The sequence below is a fragment of the Ovis canadensis genome, chromosome 20, assembly GCF_042477335.2.
Source record: "Ovis canadensis isolate MfBH-ARS-UI-01 breed Bighorn chromosome 20, ARS-UI_OviCan_v2, whole genome shotgun sequence".
NCBI classification, from domain to species: domain Eukaryota; kingdom Metazoa; phylum Chordata; class Mammalia; order Artiodactyla; family Bovidae; genus Ovis; species Ovis canadensis.
Window position 1 is genome coordinate 35,399,376 of NC_091264.1, and position 17,260 is coordinate 35,416,635.

The window sequence follows — 17,260 nt, forward strand, 5'->3', positions numbered from 1 at the left end:
AACTCTTTGCATGAGGTGGCCAAAGTACTGGACCTTGTTACTGTAATCTTAAACCTCTCATTCCACTGTCAATGAATTCATTTACACTTTGGACCTTGGGCTTAAACACTCACCTTTTTCTTTCCTTTTCTTTTCTTTGCACTGCTGAGCACTTAACTTTCTCTTTAACCTAGTTTTTTACCCTCTCAAGTGTAATTTGAGATTATACCTAATTTCTCCTACATCTCAATCAAGAAAGCTCACATTCTCATTACCTTCCACTCCACTGTTGCTTCTGGATCATCTTTGCAAAAAACTTTCTACCTTCTGAGCTCAACAAACTCTTCTCCCTTGAAATCCATGTCAGATTATCACTTTCTCTCCATCTTTGTCCTGCTATCTACCAACTTTCAGGTTATTTTCCCACATTCTGAAGACTATAACCACAGCAATATTTGAGTGTGACTGCCTTTTCCTTCTGGAAAAATCTCTTCATCTGCTCTTTGCTGACTTTATGTTCCTGCACTGAAAAGGAGAGATTTCTTCAAGGTCCTTCTCTCTTTGCTTTCTCTTCTCTCCCTGGGGACTTTCACATCTTCAGCTATTACCTCTTTTCAAATGTCTCTCAACTCCATATTTCTTTTCAAACCTTCTCTGAGCTACAGGCTGGAATTTCCAACTGTCTCTTAGCAATGCCTCCAAAGTATCCTTCCTATCAACTCAAACCATATAGAAAATGATCTCACTCTTCTAATCTTTTTCTCCTTTGTCTAATCGCATTTCTTCTAATCCTGGCTCTCTCCCTGCACTCCTTGTCCCCGTGAATGGTAGTGACAAGAGAGTGAATCCTCTCTTTCATCGTCCCTTAGCATACTTTGATAACTATGCATCTTAAGTGGATGATCATCTTACTGTCCTTAGAGTTGCTCAACCAGACTATCCTGTGTGTCATTTCTCCAGCCACACTACACCCATTGATAGGACAGACTAGTAGACTAATCGGAGAAGGCAATGGCACCGCACTCCAGTACTCTTGCCTGGAAAACCCCATGGACAGAGGAGCCTGGAAGGCTGCAGTCCATGGGGTCGCTGCAGGTCAGACATGACTGAGCGACTTTACTTTCACTTTTCACTTTCATGCATTGGAGAAGGAACTGGCAACCCACTCCAGTGTGATTGCCTTGAGAATCCCAGGGACAGGGGAGCCTGGTGGGCTGCCATCTATGGGGTCGCACAGAATCGGACATGGCTGAAGCGACTTAGCAGCAGCAGCAGCAGCAGCAGCAGTAGACTAATGCTAGAACATGGCATTCTCTAGCCCAGGTGTTTTTCAAGGGTCAGTTTTGTCTATAGAGTGGAGTTAAAACTTTTCTTTGAAAGCCGAGAATCTCCCCCAATCTATTTTTCCCCCATCTCTTTCTGTATGCACCCTGTTTTAACTAATGCAGATTGTTTTATGTCACCTGAATAAACCATCCATTCATTCATTTAAGAAGCATTTATTCAGAGCTTGGTATTAGTCCACCACTCTCCTAAGTGTTAGGAATATAATGGTGAACATGACTTCTGTATTTAGATTTAGATGATACAAGTATTGAAAATACAGTGTTGCCAGTACTTATCTAGGAAGATATCTGAGTACTATGGGTGTTCATCTAGAGGCTGCTGACTATACAGGGGCAAGATTTGGGGAGGAGTAGAGTAGGGAAGACTTCCTAAAGGAAGTAATAATTGAGCTGAGGGACTTCCCTGGTGGTCCAGTGGCTAAGACTCCAAGCTTCCAACGCAGGGGACTTGAGTTCTATTCCTGGTTGAGGAACTAGATTCCACATATGGCAACTAAGAGTTCACAGGTCACAACTAAAGACCCCTCAGGTGTCAATGAATGTTGAAGATCCCAAGTGCACCAACTAAGACCCAGTGCAGCCAAATAAATAAAAAATATTTTTTAAAAATAATTGAGCCGAGATCTGAAAAGTAAATAAGAACTATTTGGGGGACTTCTCTGGTGATCCAATGGCGAAGAATCTGCCTTCCAATGCAGGGAACTCAGGTTAGATCCTTGGCTGAGAGATTAAGGTCCCTCATGCCACAGGGCAACTAAACCCACGTGCCACAAGTAGAGAGAAACCCGAGCACCGCAACTAAGACCCAACAGAGCCAAAAATAAATGAGTAAATATTTTAAGAAAGAATGATTTGGATATAATATGAGAAGGGAGCATCTGTTGCGAGAGAAGAAAATGTATGTATAAAGAATTGAGGTGAGAAGGAATGGCCAGAGAAAGGGAACTGAGAATAGAGCTTAGGGAAAAAGAAATGTTGTAGAAAACAAAGGAGGAGTGAAAAGGCAAGAGCAGCCATGGCAGCCCTGTTACCACGGGGTCAAATGAGATGAGGATTAAAGGACATCCACTGGATCTTTTTTTTTTAATTTGACCAAAATTTGTACTTTAGTTACTAATACTGTATCAGTGGTTAATTTCTCTTTTTTTTTTAACAATATTTCTTTATATTCTCAATATTGGATTAGAAGTTTCAAGCCTCATTCAAATTTTTTTCAAAAAAATCACTGATGTTAATAAGCTTTCTGGGTTTTTAGCAGTAATATGCTATACTAAGTCACGTTAGTCGTGTCTGACCCTTTGCGACCCTATACACTATAGCCCAACAGGCTCCTCTGTCCATGGGATTCTTCAGGAGAGAATACTGGAGTGGGTAACCATTTCCTGCTCCAAGGAATCTTCCTGACCCAGGGATCGAATCTGAGCCTCCTACAGCTCTTGCATTACAGGCAGATTCTTTACCGCTGAGCCCCCAGGGAAGCCAAAATGCCAGAATAAATGTACCATTTCAAAGTTTTGAGTGAATATAAATTAGAAATCCAACTTTCTATTCATGCTTAGTCAAACAAGTTGCATAAAAATGTCATAAATTTTTTGGCTAGACAGAAGTTCATAAGTTTTATAAAATATATACATTATACACACGGTTTATATATATGTATACAAAAGCTTTTCTACTACACTTGATAAAGGCTTGAGAAAGAACCACAAAAAATGAGAAACAGAGAAATTAGAAAACGTAAACTAAATGAAATGGAAGCACTGAATAGAAAATAGAAAAAGTGAAAGAAGGTGGATAAAAGTGAAAGCTCATCATATAGTCCAGTTGTTTTTAAACATGGCTGCTCATTAGAATCATATCTGGGGCTTTGGAGAAAAAACAATACCTGGGTATTATATTTTTCAAAAAATTCCAAGATGATTCTAATGTGCATCAGGGTTCTAGAAAGTGATTACAGGTTTTTCTATTAAATGATAGTTTTAGTGATAAGGGCTTCCCTGGTGGCTCAGACAGTAAAGAATCTGCCTGCAATGCAGGAGTCCGGGGTTCGTTCCCTGAGTTGGGAAGATCTCCTGGAGAAGAAAATGGCAACCTATTCCAGTATTCTTGCCTGGAGAATTCCATGGACAGAGAAGACTGGTGGGCTAGAGTTCATGGGGTCACAAAGAGTCAGACTCAACTGAGGGACAAACACTTTCACTTTTATTTAGTGATATAGAATTCTAATATTTTCTGTTGACCAATGATTATACAATTATTGAAATGAATAATAGTTGCATAATCACAATAGTAAAAGATATTTATCAGTTTTCACAATCAATCAGTTCAGTTCAGTTCAGTTCAGTTGCTCAGTTGTGTCCGACTCTTTGAGACCCCATGAACTGCAGCACGCCAGGCCTCCCTGTCCATCACCAACTCCCGGAGTTCACCCAAACTCATGTCCATCGAGTCGGTAATGCCATCCAGCCATCTCATCCTCTGTCGTCCCCTTCTCCTCCTGCCCCCAATCCCTCCCAGCATCACGGTCTTTTCCAATGAGTCAACTCTTTGCATGAGGTGGCCAAAGTACTGCAGTTTCAGCTTTAGCATCATTCCTTCTAAAGAACACCCAGGACTGATCTCCTTCAGAATGGACTTGTTGAATCTCCTTGCAGTCCAAGGGACTCTCAAGAGTCTTCTCCAACACCACAGTTCAAAAGCATCAATTCTTCGGCGCTCAGCCTTCTTCACAGTCCATCTCTCATATCCATACATGACTACTGGAAAAACCATAGCCTTGACTAGACGGACCTTTGTTGGCAAAGTAATGTCTCTGCTTTTGAATATGCTATCTAGGTTGGTCATAACTTTTCTTCCAAGGAGTAAGCATCTTTTAATTTCATGGCTGCAGTCACCATCTGCAGGGATTTTGGAGCCCAAAAATATAAAGTCTGACACTGTTTCCACTGTTTCCCCATCTAATTGCCATGAAGTGATGGGACCAGATGCCATGATCTTTGTTTTCTGAATGTTGAGCTTTAAGCCAACTCTTTCACTCTCCTCTTTCACTTTCATCAAGAGGCTCTTTAGTTCCTTTTCACTTTCTGCCATAAGGGTGGTGTCATCTGCATATATGAGGTTATTGATATTTCTCCTGGCAATCTTGATTCCAGCTTGTGCTTCTTCCAATCCAGCATTTCTCGTGATGTACTCTGCATAGAAGTTAAATAAGCAGGGTGACAATATACAGCCTTGACGTACTCCTTTTCCTATTTGGAACCAGTCTGTTGTTCCATGTCCAGTTCTAACTGTTGCTTCCTGACCTGCATACAGGTTTCTCAAGAGGCAGGTCAGGTGGTCTGGTATTCCCATCTCTTTCAGAATTTTCCACAGTCTATTGTGATCCACACAGTCAAAGGCTTTGGTATAGTCAATAAAGCAGAAATAGATGTCAGACAAAAATGAAAGATAATCACAATTGCAAGCCATAATGGGAACATGATTAACCTAATGATATAAAATAATTATATACAATTTGGGGAATCAAGCAAAGTGATGTAGAGAGTGGATGTGCATATATACACATGTTTTCATCCACCCAGCCAGTCTATGTCTTTCGGTTGGTGCATTTAAACCCTTTACATTTAAAGTAATTATCAATGTATATGATCCTATTACCATTTTCTTAATTGTTTGGGATTTATTTTCTGTAGGTCTTTTCCTTCTCTTGTGTTTCATGCCTAGAGAAGTTCCTTTATTTGTCATAAAGCTTGTTTGGTGGTACTGAGTTTTTAATTTTTGCTTGTCTGTAAACCATTTGATTTCTCAATCCAATTTGAATAAGAATCTTGCCGGGTAGAGTATTTTTGATTGTAATTTCTTCCCTTTTATCACTTTAAATATATCATGCCATTCCCTTCTGGCTTGTAGTGTTTCTGTTGAGAAATCAGCTGATAACCTTATGTGAGTTCTCTTACATGTTGTTTGTTGTTTTTCCCTTGTTGCTTTTAATATTTTACCTTTAATATTTGCAGTTTGATTATTATGTGTCTCGGTGTCTTCCTCCTTGGATTCATTCTGCTTGAGACTAAAAGTGTCTGTTGGGTTTGAAATGGAGAAATCACTGATGACCTGGCCCGAAGCCCTCAGAACAAGTGATGTCAACAAAAGCTAGAAAGTGCAAGGGATAGTCGCTCAGTTGTGTCCAACTCTTTGCAAACCCATATGTCCGTGGAATTCTCTAGGCAAGAACACTGGAGTGGGTTGCCATTCTCTTCTCCAGGGGATCTTCCTGACCCAGGGATTTGTCCTGCATTGCTGGAAGATTCTTTACCATCTGAGCTACCAGAGAGAAATAAACTAAAGGTGAGGCATTGCAATTACAGACAAATCTGAGGAAATTCAAAACCCGCTACATCTTTTATGTTGTATCCTCATTTATACCAGTTTTCTCCTCTCCTGATTCTTTCCCTATTTTACCTATTCTGCCATCCCCAGTTCTCTTCCTATGGAAAGCTTAGCTTTTTTTTTTTTAAGATCAAACACCAACTTATCTTGAGCTGCTCCGCACTCCTGGCAGTTAGGACAGATTGCTCAGTACTTGCTTCATAAATCTTTGCTGAATTAGCCAACTGTCCCCAGCTCATCACATGGAATTCCCCTTGTATGTCTGTTACAGCACTGGCTTTTTATTACCTCGTAATCTATTTAGTCATACGTGCTTGCCTATACAACTTGACTATACGTTTTGATGACAAACTAGCTAGTCATCTTTAAGCCTCTCATAGTTTCCAAGTGTGTTGGGCAGTGTCATCATCCAAACTGAACTCTACTGACCGCTTTCTATCTTGCATTGATATAAGCACATGCTATGTTTGGCATGATCTTTGCTCTTGGAGACAATGATTTTTAATGGTACCTATAGCCCTAGGATTTGCTTGACTCATCCCTAATCTCTCAAAATCTTTCCACTATTATTCACATGCTTTACATATTCTAAATTCTATAAAGTTTTATCAAATTGGCTCTCTGTATGAATGAATACAAGCCAACTTTTCAATTCAAGGAAAACAGCCCATTCGATTCTTAAGCTCAGAAGACTCAAATAGCAGCTCATTAATGAAGTTAGTATTCACCTATATCTCTCTTTCCAAAGAACAACATAAGAAATGTTAAACCAAGACAAAATAGAAAAATGACATTGAACTTTTGAATTTCTAAGCACTGAAACCAAAAGAATAAGTCATATTCTTAAATTCTACTTACCTCATGAGTATTTGGATTTGGCTAATTTGAAGAGGGTAAGGACCGTAGAGTGATAAATGGATTTATTATGTTGTAGACAGGAAGACTTTCAAAAACTTTCCAAAAAAACCTTAGTAGTTGGGGAAATTAAGAGCTACTTAAACTTTGTTAAATTCATACACTTGATAAACTAATAGTTTTAAAATATTTTAAAATGTCTGTTAGGCATATTTCATAATTCTTCTAAAATAAAATTTGGAACTTTTGTCCCTCTCAGAGCTACACCTTTCACCTCATTTTAAAGACAAAACACAGAAATAGCCAACTTATCTCTAGGTCACTTAATAGAATTGGGATTAAAGTCCAAAGCTCTGTTCCTTTTTTTCTTCTTTTTAATGGAGTATAGTTGCTTTAATGCAATATTAGTTTCTGCTTTACAGCAAAGTGAATCAGCCATCCATATATCCCCTTGTTTTTGGATTTCCAAAGCTCCATTTATTTAGAAAATGAAATTCAGAAGGAGTGATGGCTAGATGCTAGTGTCTAACATAACTAGGTGGTGAGAATCCAGGAGACTGCAGTACTACTCTGTTCTTTTCTCTTGGTGTAAAATGATTCATACCTTTAAAATGAGAAGGAAGAATTCCCTGGTAGTCCAGTGGTTAGGACTTGGTGCTTTCATTACCATGAACCCGGCTTAGATCCTTACTCTGGGAACTACTTAAGTCCTACTACTACTTAAGATCCTACAAGTCCTGTAGAGTGACTGGGAAAAAAAAAATAAGAAGGAAAATATCCACATTGTCCAAAATTCCTGGAAAACTCATTAAGTGGAAGAATTTCTTGTACTAATTCTTAGTTACCTAATTTCTCTATTTGCCCCCAGAGTGCTTAGGTCAGAGCTATTTTTTCAGTTTCCAGAGACAGAAACAAAAATAGTTAAGAGAAGCCATGTGATTCTGGAGTAAAGGTAGGGAAAAGTTCAAGTCAGAGTTAAAATTCCTGGAGTATCAAAGGAAGAGAGGCTGCCTCCAAATACTGAAGGTGTAATAGACATCCAGTTAGTACTGATTTGATTAACTGATTGCTTGTTTAGCAGAAGCGAGACCTCAGTTCCTTGGGAAAGATGGCAGGGGTCACCTGCCATTTATCATTGGCCATGGCAGTGCTGGCCCAAACTCAGGAAATCTTCATGTCACTTCAAGAATAGTCACAGTTTAATGCGGAACCAATTGCCGTCTCAAGGGGCTGTGCATTTATAAGGTGACTGACCCAGGGTTACAGGTACTATTAATAGCCTCAGCATGGAGCAAAGTTAATAAATCCAATGCTAGAAAGAACTACAGAGCCTAAGAAAGAGCAAAAACATCCGCAAGGATTGACATCCAATCTCCCTCATGGTGCAGCATTTCTGTTGCATCGAGATGACTAGATGGTGCTTTTATTTGGTCCAGGAGTCCATCAAACAAATAAGGCAATGCATGGTGGCTCCAATCCAGCTCTTTAATTCTGCCTTGCCCTCCAGTTTAATACAACAGCATTGATTAAGCACGAACCTTTACTGAGCGCCAACAGTAAGAGACTAGACTGCCTTCTTCTCCCTTGGCTCTTCATGGTGTCGTCTCTCCATCCATCCTCCATCAATCTCCTTTCTCTCTCTCTGTCTCTCTGTATGTGTTACTGTCTCTCTCTCTCTCTCTCTCTCTCTCTCTCACTCTCTCTCTCTCACACACACACACACGCGGCATGGCTAGCAATTTTTTCTGCCCGCAAGAAAACCATCCTCAGAGTCTATGAGGCATCGCTTGAAGCAGTTGTAGGGAGTAGAATGAACAAAAGAACCTCAGCTCTCAGGAAAGGTATTGGCTGAAAAAACAAACGGAGCTCTTGTCAGTGTTCATTTCCTCATGGCTGTCTTAGGATTCCTGGGCAGTGCTAACTCATAACTAAGTCACGACAAGCAGCTCACTTTCTGCAGCAGCTACACACACAACCTGGACCCGCCATTCCGGGTGCCAGCTGTTGAGCTCATCCCCAGCATCCTTGACTGATGCCTCCTTCTTTCTCCAGCATCATCTCCCACTGCCCATGAACTCTGCCTCAGGCAGGCAAGCCCAGGCTCATCTGAGACCCCATATTTCTCACATGCGTCTTGGCTCGTGTTCTTCTGGGAAATCTCCCTGAGTCCATTCCACATACCAAAGCCTCCAGTCATCACATCTGTGCATCCAGAATCACCTCTACAAAGCTCCCCTGAGTCTATCAGCTCCTACAAAGGAGGACCCTTGTACCACTGCCAGTCTGGCCCCTCTCTGGGTAGTTATCACATAAACCTCTCTGAAGGCCCATCACCTGTCTCTCTTAGCCAGACTGATACCTTCCTTCAAGCTAAAACCCTGGCCTGCCCTGGTCTGGGACAGCATCGTGGGTCATGCCAGAGCCTTGAGGACCTGGGATACCCATCTCCTGTTGCGGGTCAAGAATAGCAGAGAAAAGGATCTGGCTATTCAAGGGAAAGGGGTAGATCCAAGGGTCTGGTAGACTCTCTGACTTAGGGACCACATGAGCCCATTAAACATATAAAATTCCCCTTGGCTTTGTCTCACCCTAGGGCCATTGCACGATGCAGGAGGATTCCAGTGATAAGGGCACGGATGGTACCTTCATGGAAGCTTCTTGGGAGAAGTGTGGTTCAAATGCATCCTCTTGGAGAGAAATGAGTCAGAATCACAAGAAACAGAGATGTGTGTGTGTCTATGTGTGTGAGCACAGGTGTGACTCCTGTTTGCAGAGGTGGCTCCTACACAGAGGTGGCATTTGTGTGCCCTCCCCGGGCAGCCACAGCCCTGGTTGGAGCCAGGACTCTGCCTGGGCCAGGGCTGAGGTTGGGAAGGCCCTCGGGGGATCCAGAAGGATGGAGCTGGAAAGCATTTAGCAAGACTTGCCCACTCCACAACCATTGCCCAATGGAGAATTAGAACCTGGAGATGATGCTTCGCAGGTAGCGCTAGTGGTAAAGAACACATCTGTCAATGGAGTAGACAAAAGAGACATCGGTTCGATCCCTGAGTCAGGAAGATCCCCTGGAGAATGAAATGGCAACCCACTCCAGTATTCTTGCCTAGAGAATCCCATGGACAGAGGGGCCTGCATGTTATAGACCATGGGGTCGCAAAGACTTGGACACGACTGAATGACTTAGCAGGCGGGCACTATGATACTGAGCCAGGACCAGACTCTGACAGTGAGAAAGTCAGCTCAGACTCTGTTCCTGACCTGCATGGGGTGGGGTAGAGATGCCCACCAGGGGCCTTCTTTGTCATCTATAAGACACCACCAGTGACTGAGAGGAGGAGGCATGCGGCTCACGCTCTCGTTAAGTCACCCTCCCAGGCTTGGCAGCACTCAGCGTCTTTCCAAACCTTGCCCCTGGAAGCTGGCAGTGGGATTTCTCCTCTGTGGCTCCATGTGAAGGAGCCAGAGAAAGTTAGAGATGGTTTCAAGGAGCTCAGTGAAAGAACAGGTGGGAGTAAGGGCTGCACAGAGAGAAGGGGTATGAGATGAGCCACAAGGAAGCTGAGATCAGCCCTGGGCTGATGGCAGAGGCCAAGTTGAACAATGCCTGTCTCCTCTCTGCAGGGGCAGAGAGCCAGACCAGGCAAGTTCTGGGAATGGCCTCTGAGCACTCTAGCCTGCTGGATGCTTTGGTTCCTGGGACCTGGAAGTGGCTGGTGAGGGGACGGGGCGGAGGCAAACCTGGCGGTAGGAGGAGTCCCAGACACACCCAGTCAGAGTCCCCGGGGAAAATCATCCTTCCTAAGGAGGCTGCTGTCACTGCACCTGGGGCCCAATGCTGGGCCAGGCATTGGACTAGGACCCCTCCTTCCGGACTTCTCATCAACCTTTGGCCTGAACTTGCCTAAGACCAAGACATGCTGTGCCTCAGCCAGCCTAATCCTCCTGAAAAATGCTTTCATCTCACCCCTCCCTGGATCAGATCACTCTCCTGGCTCCTGACTGCCTCCTGTTTCAAGTCTCAACTGCTCTGTCCCCTGGTAGGTGCCCCCCAGTCCACCCCCTGCCTCCTTGGCATCCTCAGATCCCACCCCTCCCCGCTCACCTACTCTGCTTGCTCACTCCCGCCTGCCTTTCCCCATCTTCTCTTACCCAGGACATCCTGTCTTCTTTTCTCCCTGCCTAAAAAAGAATCAGCTTATCCATCCCAGGGTGGCTTGGACTGACTTCTCCCATGAATCCTGCTTCTTTACCAATTCACATGGATCTCTCTCTTCTCAAAATGTCATTGTAACAATCCAACACACACCCAGGAATGTAGCCTCTGTGCTCTGGGAAAAGCCCATGTTGACTCCTGGGAGGCGAGATGAAGAGTCAATGGTCTGACTCCCAAGTCTTTTGGGCAGGTTCACATGGGGCATCCAATTGCTTGTATGACATCTTTGTGCCCATTAGAAAGGGGTGCCCTTAGACATCCTGGTGGTCCAGTGGTTGAGATGCCTCCTGCCAACGCTGTTTCGATCCCTGGTCCAGGAAGATCCCACATGCTGCAGGGCACAAAACCTGTGCACCACAACCACAGGAGTCCTCCTGCCCTAGAGCCCACGCTCCCCAACAAGAGAAGTCCCCGCAATGAGAAGCCCTCACACCACAGCCCGGGAGTGGCCTCTGCTCACAACTAGAGAAAGCCTGGGCACCAGTGAAAACCCAGCACAGCCAAAAATAAAGGAAGAAAGTGGTGCCCCTATTTGTACAGTGGTACACAGAAGGCTGGGTGCCAATCCCTGGCCTGCCGCCCTAGCAGTGTACCCTGAGGCAAGTCCTCAATTTCTATGAGTCTCAGTTCCTCATCTGTAAGAAGGAGATAATAGTGCCTATCCCACTGGGCGGTTCTAAGAGTTAAGTAAGAAAACTGAAACAAAGTGCTCAGCATTTGCAAGCATGGATCCGCCCTGTCATGTGTTACTCTCAGGAGCCTTCACTGCCTCTTTGATGAGCTACCTCCAGAAAGAGGAGAGGGCAGCAGTCATCTCAAGACAGCCACTGTTACATCTGCCTCCCTTTCTTCTTTTTCCTTTGCCAACATATCACCGCATCTCATAATGGGCAACTTGAAAGACCCTGGAGCCAAAAACAGTATATCTGAGGAGTTAGAGGATCAGATTTAGCCTAAGGGAATCCAGGCTTCAGGTACACAAGAGAGAGAAAAAGGTAACCTCTAAAATGGGAGAAAGGGAGTGAGAACGTTGTCCCTAAAGCCAGTATCCGAGAACAGGAAGATGGGAGCACAAATGAAGTGGGTGTGGAAACCATGAAGTGCGTGTGGAAAGCAAGGCAGCATAGGGTTGACTCAGACACTGCTGAATGAGTAAATGAACTGACTTTGAGGTCTGACACCATAAGGTTCAGATCTTCAGTTTACCCCTAACTCGCTGTGTGATATTGAACAAGTTACTTAACCTCTCTGTGCATTAAATTTCCTGTCTTGGGATAGTGGATGAATGGACTGATATAACAGAGATAGCGGGGTAAGTGTCCCCATCTTTGGTGGATAATTGGTATGTAAGAGGCCCTTTGTGGAATCCTCTCAGAGAAGATATCTACATCCACTTCTCAGTTGCGATATCACCTCCTCCAGAATAAATCATCCATGACCTGAGCCAGGGTTCAGGACAACCAGGATTCAGACTGAGGAGGAAGCAGGAAACAGGGACAGTTACCCTGATCACAGTAAATATGTGATGCCTTGCCAAGTACCCGGCACATTAAGACATGTATACATAGGCAGTTAGTGTATCATTCAGCTTGGTAAGCTACTTAGAACTCATATTCTCCATGAGGATTTATTTTGTATTTTTTATTATGAATAAACAAAAGCAAAAAAGTTTCATAAACTCCAGGGTATTCATTACCCAGATTCAACAATAGTCCATTCACGAGCAGACTTCTTTCATAGATAATCCACCATCTCCCTTCTCAAACCCACATTATTTTGAGGCAAATCCAAAAACACCGTATCATTTCTGATGAGATTTTTTTTAAGGAAAGGGAGAAGGGACATATACCATTCAGAAACATTTCATTTTTCCTAAAGCAAGGCATCCATGGCACTGAAGAGACAGGATGAGCACAACGTGACTAGTTGTAGTCCTTTTAAACTGATTTTCCACTCTATATTTACACCCTGTATTTATTTACTAATTTTTTATTTTTTTGTCCATGCCTCTTGACTTGCTGGATCTTAGCTCCCCAACCAGGGATTGAACCTGGGCCACAGTAGTGAAAATGCCATGGCCTGGTCTGTGGCTGAGTGTGGCTGAGTTTTGAAGAGTAAGAATGAATTAGCCAATAAAGCAGACAGAAGGCAGTGGAGAAGGCAGGAGGATTATTTTAGGCAGAAGAAGCAGCCCTGACAAGGTCTATGAAGAAAATGTGGGGTCTATTTGGGAAACTGCAAAATGTACCATGTAGCTGGACCAATAGATTTCAGTGGCTGGAGGGGGAGAACAGTAAGGATTATAAATGTTGAGTTAAACACAGTACAGTCCTTGGAGGATAGTACAGATTGGCTGGGGTGGGGACGTGGGCTTAGAGCTGGTGGGAGAAAGGAGGCCTGCCATGATGGAGACACAGCTAGGATGCACTCTGCAAGCACCTGGAAGTCTTTCCAACTTCCGCAGCATCTCCTGGGAAAGCATGCTCCCAAGACTAGCATATCTCTTTGCTGGTTTATTGAAGACTTCCTCCCACAAAGATTTTTCCTTGATAAAGAACCTGCTTGTCGAAGCGGGCATAAGACCCAAGCAGGCACATTTATTTTGTTTGCAAACATTTGTTTTCCCTGAAAACATTTTCAAAATAGAAGCTAGACGAGATCTTATTATCTATTTCTTCCACTTGGAGCAATAAAACAGATGTTAATTGGGATGTGTGCTCAGTTGCTTCAGTCATGTCTGACTCTTTGCAACCCTATGAACTGCAGCCTGCCAGGCTCCTCTGTCCATGGGATTCTCCAGGCAAGAATACTGGAGTGGGTTGCCATGCCCTTCTCCAGGGAATCTTCCCGACCCAGGGGTCAAACCTGCGCCTCTTATGCCTTCTGCATTGGCAGGTGGGTTTCCTACCATTAGCAGAAAGGCAGTAATATAGATAAATCACTTTTATGGTGGTTGTTTTGATTAGATTGACTGTATCTGCATTGCACCTGTGGAAATATATTTGGAAATAATCACTTTGTAGTCTAAGAATTGTTTAATCATGTAGCTGAGGCTTTCAGTTAGATTCGTAGAACTTGAAATCTAGAGTTGCCAGTTGACCACTGGATTGGAGTATGTAGATAATCATTTGCCATGGACTCATCTATTCTATCATTACTGCCCCAATTTGCTTGGCAGTTAAAAATTTCACACTTTGCACTTGAGTTGTTGCACTTGACTGCTTTTAGAGCTCAAGGGCTAGATGGATGTTTTTAAATTTCAAGGGTCATGAATCTGAATGCCGTGAAGTATGCAGTAGAGTGTTTTGGAGTGAGAAATGTGATTAAATGACCTCTAATGTTCCTTCCATTTACGTAATACTCTAGTCCTTGGACCACAGAGATCTGGAGCTATGAAATTTAACTACATATGTTGTTTTTTAAAATTATCACTTTTGATGTTCCTTAAAAAAGAAAAGGCTAATTTCTACCTAACAATCCTAGTATGGTCAAAGAGAGGCCGTACACCATGGGACAGGCGGTGTTTTGATGGACACTTTCCCCTTGCGGGGCTGGCAAAGAGAGTCAGAAGTGGGTTGGAGTCAGAATTAAGCTAAATTTCAGAAAGATGACTCAATGACCAGTTAGGTGGAAGTGTCCGTATTGAGTTCTAGTCTCATACTTTATGAGCTGTGGATTCAGGGACCACCAAGAATCTCGTTGCAGGACAGTTCCACTTTCCTGCATCCAGCTGTGACTTCATCTGCACTCATTTGCTCCCCCTTTGAATCAGGGGCTCACTCACCCATCTTCCTCATTTCTGGTGATTTTTATGCTGATTGTATTGTCTGGCTTGGTTCTGGGAGTGTCTGTTCACTCACCTCTCACCTTCATCCATAAGGCAATTGTGCCCCCAACTTCATGGATAAATCTGATCTTGGAAGGTGTAGGTCTCTTTGGGGAGTACTTAAGGCTTCCCTGAAGACTCAGCAAGTAAAAAGTCCATCTGCAATGCAGGAGACACGGGAGGTGCGGGTTTGATCCTTAGGTCAGGAAGATCCCCTGAAGGAGGAGGAAATGGCAACACACTCCAGTATTCTTGCCTGAATAATTTCATGGACAGAGGAACCTGGCAGGCTACAGTCCAAAGGTTGCAAAGAGCTGGACATGACTGAGTGGCTAAGCACACACGCAAAGCATGCACTGAGCTTAAAATCCCTATCTTTTAAATCTCCCCACTCTCAAATCATCATGAGGGGGGTTTCTCTTTCTATTTCCAATCTTTGAAGGGCTGCGTGCGCCATCCATGTTGCTAGCCTTCTAGGTACTAACATCCTGCCCTCTGGGCATTGACTCACCTCCCACCGTGCTCCGGCTGGTGGCCACCACTTAATTGTAAACTGGGCAGCCTTGAAAATTGTCCTTGACCCACAAGTTCTATTTTAGATCCCTGGGACACAAACCCTCTGGGACCCACCTCCAACTATTTCTCCCAGCTGGGCTCCTACATGAACTTTCAGATTCTGTCTTGACTCAAGCTAGGCTCATAATCCATAGTCCATAATTCCCTAGTCTGTCCCACCCACTGCCAAGCCTATGGCCCCGGACTTGGTTTCGGGCCAAGGAGAAAGTGAAGGTGAAATCTCTGGCTCTGCTAAAGCCTTTCCTCAGTTATCAGCTCCACATTGTCATTTTCTAATTGCTTTTCTCTCATCTCAATTTTCTTTCTAGTATGTCTGAATCCTGGTCTCTGATCCAGAGCTTGACCTGACCATGGTAACAATGTCTGTCTTATGTCTCTTGCTTCCTTGAAACTCTCAGAGCCTCCTTAGCCCTTTACTCTGATAGATAGCTCAGATGTGCTCAGACCTTCCTGGTCTTTTTTCCTCCTTTGCCAGGTCTTAGTTGCGGCAAGCAAGATCTTTGATCTTCATTGCAACACACAGAAGTCTTTTAGTGGTGGGGCCTTCATTATGGCATGCGGGATCTTTAGTTGTGGCACGTGGGATCTAGTTCCCGGATCGGAGATTGAACCCAGGTCCCCTGCATTGGGAGTGCGGAGTCTTAGCCGCTGCACTACCAGGGAAGTCCCAGACCTTTCTGGTCTTAACCAACAGCAGCTGTAAGTTAAGGACTTCTGACCCCAAACTCAGCGTTCTTTCTGGGATGCCACAATGTTACAATTTATATCAGTGCCCTAACTTCCCACCTGAAAACCACAGGCTCCCTGGATGATATCCAAGGTTCTGTACAAAAGTAAGGACTATAATTTTGCTAAAAAAAGACTGGATTTACTTTTCCCAAGTTGAGGGTCAAGGTAGGTTAGCTGCTGCATCTACAGGACTGGACAATGAGAGTGACACCCTCGTGGCCCAGGTGTTGCAAAAGTCTGAGATTCTATTATATCAGTGCAGCTTTATTTCTCATGATATCTTATTTCATTTCTTTGAAAATTGGTAAATCTTCAATCAAATATATATAGAAATATAAATCAGAATAGCATCATTTCCCAAGTGTTCTTGTTTCATTATACATTCATAACATCCCTTCCCAAATATTCTTGATTAGTCATACCTTATATATTATGCTCAAAGCCACAAGAATTGATTAGTTGCAGGTGGGTTCGTCAGAGCAATTAAGCCATAAATTGTTGCCCCAACTGGACTTGAAAGTGTATACATTCCTAACAGTTATATAACATGTTAAAGCATGGTTATGGGTCCTAAAGGCCTTCCCAGGTGGGCTCAGTGGGTAAAGGATCTGCCTGTCAATGCAGGAGATGTGGGTTCAATCCCTGAGTCAAGAAGACCTCCTAGATGAGGAAATGGCAACCCGCTCCAGTATTCTTGCCTGGAAAATTCCATGGACAGAGGAGCCTGTCTACAGTCCATGGGGTCACAAAGAGTCAGACATGACTAAGCACGCATGCTATGGGGCCTAAAGCAAGTCTGCAGAGTTGAGTGGAACTGGCGATAGCAAGATTCCCAGGTTACCTCCCTGTAAGACTTACCCATCAGATCTAGGGTAGAGCTTTAGAAGCACACTCTTCGTTCACTCTTAAATCAGTGGTTGTCCAAGCTGACAACATCAGCATCTTCTGGGGAGCTTTCAAAAACACTCATGTCTGGGTCCTATCCCTGAGATTCTGACATGACTAGTCTGGAGTTTAGCCTGGGCATTACATTTCTCAAAGCTCCCCTGGCTGATTCCAGTTGTTGTAGGTTCTGACCAGGATTGCCTGACTCTGGAAATCTCTTTGGATCATCTCTCCTGTGGAGTTGGTGTAAACTTCTCTCATATCAGTGCTATTCTTTGTAAGCCTCCTTGAAACCAAATCTTAATCTCAGACTGCTCAATGTGATCTGGTGGTCGGCAGCATCCAAGTCCAGGTACCTACCCCCACCCCCAACAGCTGAAATAGAATCTGCACTTTGACAAGATCTCTAAGTGTTTCATTGCTTATTAAAGTTTAAGGAGCACAGCAAAGTGGCCTCAAACTATG